We start from the raw sequence: 4635 nt of genomic DNA, 5'->3' as shown, positions 1-4635 counted from the left end.
ATTTTAATATTTATTAATTAATTTCTTAATTAGATGATGATAATAATAATAATAATAATAATAATAATAATAATAATAATAATAATAATAATAATAATAATAATAATAATAATAATAATAATAATGATAATAATAATAATAATAATAATAATAATAATAATAATAATAATAATAATAATAATAATAATAATAATAATAATAATAACAACAACAACAACTTTATGAAACCAAATAAGATTATATCAGATTAGATAGGATTAGATCAGATCAGATCAGACCAGATCAGAAAGACTCAGATTAGATCAGACTAAATCAGATCAGATCAAATTAGATCAGACCTTAGTAAATTCAGATCAGATCCAATCAGATTAGACGAAGAGAACAGGCCCTATCTTGTGAGCTATGAAAAACTGAAAAAAAAAAAGTTTTGTTAAAAATTAGGGAGAGAATATAAGAGAAAAATAGTATGAGTGAATAGAGAGTGTATTGCTGATACTCTTGAATACACTAATAAATTACAATTGAACTTACAAAGTTTGCGTATTTGTAGAGCCACAAATATCACTATGCATTCACTATTCAAGTACTATTCATGTAATATTCATGGAGGTAAAATTTTGCTCCATTGCATATATCTATTAATTCTAACACACCCCCTTGAATGTCTTACATACATATGAAAAATTATTATAACATTTTATAGTCCTAATATGCCTTGCTAAAAACCTTTGTCACGAAAAATCTAGTGGGATAAAAAACCTGAGCAAAGGGAAAAAGAATACAGTGGGCATATTTCTCGCCTTGAAACTAACATGTGTCTCAAAACGAATAATTTTGAAGACAGGTGTATTGTTCTGTCACTTATGATGTATCATTTACTAACTTATTCAATGCTGGCTGAATTATCTTCATAGATTGTAGTTGGTGTCCTTGTTGTAACATTTAACCCACTTTCTTCTTGGACTTGGCCAATCATGAATCTCAACCATACACACTCTCAAATAACTTCATATAAAGCTGTGAGTTCTGCATGATTTGAGGATGTAGCTATTAGATTTTGTTTTTGTTAATTTCTAAGATATTATGGTACTCGCATATGTAAACTTATATCCAGTTAATGACTTGGCCTTATGTAGGTCACATGGGTCTCATGCATCAGCATATCCAATGAGTATGGAATCATTCCTTGAATAGAAGAATATCTTAAGATCTGTAGTTCCCCTTAGGTATCGAAATAGATGTTTTATCCCATTTCAATGTCTTCTCGTCGGTGCATTACTTACAAAAAATGCTATATCAAGTCTTGTATTATTTTCCAATTACATTAAAGCACCAATGGTACTGAATATGGCATTTCAAGGCCTAATATTTCTTCATTTTCTTCTCATAGACAGAATGGGTCATCTTTTTATGCTTGGTGATCAGGCTACCATTGGGGAACTAGTGGATGAGCCTTATCCGTGTACAAAATTTTAAAAACTTTCTCAGTATAATTGCTCTGATGAACAAATATTCCACTTCTCAAATGTTTAATTTGTAGTCTAAGGCAAAAATTAGTTTTTCCTAAATCCTCATCTCAAATTCATTCATCCAATATTTAGTTGTATATCATTTTTTCTAAGAGTTCAAATCAGGTTTAAGTCATCTACATACACAACAATGATTACAAAACCTGATTCTGATTGAGATCATTTGATGAATACACATGGACTAATTTGGTTATATTTGAATCCTGCTTTCATAAGATATTCACTCAACCGATTATAGCACACTCTCCCAAATTTTTAATCATAAAGTGATCTTTTTAATTTTTTTTAAAAATATTTCTCTAGGCATATTCTTTATTAGTAAGTTTAATCCTTCAGGGGCCTTCATATAGATGTATGTGTCAAGTAACCATATAAATATGCAGTTACGACATCCATCAATCTCATATATAGGCCTTGGGAAACCGTTAAACTTACCAAAAATATGAGTGCTGTTGCATCAACTACCGGGGAATATGTTTCTTCATAATCAATTTCTAGCATTTGAGAAAAATCTTGGGTATAATTTTTGCCTTAAATCTGACAATTTCATTTTTCTCATTTCTTTTTCTTACAAATACATATTTAAATCCTATTGGTTTTACTCCTTTTGGACTTTGTAAAATTTGTAAAAAGACATCCCTTTTTTCTAATGATTTTAACTCTATCTCAATTGCTTCTCTCCATCTTTTCATCAGAGATTTCTAATTGGGTAGGAGCATTTCTGCTGGTATATGTAATTTTGTAACCTTCTTAGTATTTGTGAATGCATCAGGTAATTGGTTAGCAACACTTTGTAGATGAACAATGCGTTGTACTTCTTGTTTACATGAATTTTTTCTTGGGTCTAAATATCTAAATGTGTTGCTTTCCAAATAAGTTTCATATTCCTTTTCTGTAGTTTCACATTCTCACTTGTTGAGGATGTTAAGGCTTTGCACATAAGGTTATTAGTTCAATTTTATCATCACCATAATTCGACCTGATATTTTCTTAATTTTCTTAATTCTTGAGCTATACTATTGCATATTAATGTTTTACGTAGTTTTTAAATGACAATGCCTCTGGCTAAGTAAAAATTGTATTTTGATGAAACTGCAATACAAAAACTTATGCTAAGATCCAGCATTTCTGGCACATGTATTTTCAAAATGCTTGAATGTGTACTCAACATGTGTAAGTGTTCCTAGGCATATGGGTATAACCTATTTTGACATATAATTTTAGAAATGATATCTCAAATAAACACAAATTAAGACTTTTGTAAAATGAATCTCAATAAAGGGAAAAAAAATCAAAGCAAATTCACCAGTCAAATAGCATTAATATAGACATGAAAAAAATTAAGAAATGAATTATCTACCAACTAAAAATCAAGATGTGAAGATCAATCATCAAACATAAAAAAAGCATCAAATTATATCAAGAGCAAGAAAATTTAAGTGAAAATAAAGTAAATAAACAAAAACAAGAAAATGTCCCCAGCATGAATTAAACCAAAGCGTATCAACATTGGAAACAATTACACTGATTTGATTGTTCATTCTTTCCGAAAATTCCAATGCCCTCAACTCTTATACCGAATTTAAAGCATAAACTCGCTATTAGATACATCATTATTGAGCACATCTATTATAAGTCACTGATGTTGGTTTAACCATGGCCATCCCTTTCGAATTGGTTCAACACAAAGAAAACAAAAGTCCCAACATGGGCATCTTTTTGATTAATTTGGTTAAAACGCAATGAAGAAAAAGACCCAAACATGGATTAAGCCATTGGCATCTTTTGAGATCGAATCAACATTGAAATTAATTTATGTTTTGGATTAAGCCATTGGCATCTTTTGAGATCGAATCAACATTGAAATTAATTTATGTAAAGTGAAGTGAATGCAATTTAAAAAGTGGCATGGATGTAGATACAAAGCAATAGGCGAATAAACAGTAAGATGGACTTTGAAAGATTTTATATTAAAAGGATTTAAATTAAACTGATTTCTAGACTGTATTTTTATGTATGGACCGAAGCTTGTCAGCTTAGTTGCGTTATATGTCATCATTGAGCATATTTATTTTGAGTCGCTAATAATATTTTAGCATGGGCATCTTAATTAGTTCAAAACAAATAAAGCAAAAGTCCCCAACATAGAATTGACTATATGCATCTTTGTAGGCTAGTTAAAACACAATCAAGAAAATGTCTCCAACACGGATTGAATCAAAGTGTGAATCAACACTTGAAACAATTACAACAATTTGCATGTACATTTTTCCCGAGTAGTTTCGATGCTCTCAAATCTTATACCAAATCAAAGGCATAAAATTCACATTATGCAATTTCTTTATATTATGAGGGCAAAAAGTAATTTGAATTTAGTAATAATCACGCGAAAGCTCCACTTTGCCAACAATATTATAGGGGTTACTAAAGTAAACTAATGTTAAAGTAAACACTTTGGATAACGCAATCAAATGCATCACAAGTTACATAAATGAAACAAAAATGTTATTTGTCCAAAATAATGAAAATTACATATCGAACAAACGAAAGTTCATGTCAAGTTAAAGTTGTCCGCTCTATTATAATAATTAATCACTTTATATAATTGATCACTTTAGGTCTGAATTGATAATTTTAGTTGAAATTGATCAATTCAATGTCAAAATTGATTACATTAAAATTGAAAATGAGTCAACTCGTATGTGTTTGGTCTCACTATAAGACATTCTTTCCTGATAATTTGTGTGTGTTTCATTTATTGTTCATATCTTTTAATTTATATTACAATTTTTAGACATAATTTACCTTTTTTTGAGTAGAGACATAATTTGCTTTATTCATCCTTATTTTAATATTTTATTAATGCTTATACTTTATAGTCCCTACATACTTTTTACTAACTTTATTTTAATAATTTTATATTGTTCATGTTTATGCTTTGCACATATTTTCCACAAACTTAATTTATACGCTTTTAATAATTATAGTCCTAATATTTTTTCAATATTTCTTTATAATATTTTTTTAATGCTAAGGTTTCCCATTATTTCCATTAAATTTATTTATTTAAAAAGTTAAGATTAAGATCTCATTCTCTTCCTATACA

Source organism: Amaranthus tricolor, chromosome 11, assembly GCF_026212465.1.
Source record: "Amaranthus tricolor cultivar Red isolate AtriRed21 chromosome 11, ASM2621246v1, whole genome shotgun sequence".
NCBI classification, from domain to species: domain Eukaryota; kingdom Viridiplantae; phylum Streptophyta; class Magnoliopsida; order Caryophyllales; family Amaranthaceae; genus Amaranthus; species Amaranthus tricolor.
The sequence above is the reverse complement of the archived record's forward strand: the minus strand, read 5'-3'. Positions refer to the sequence as shown.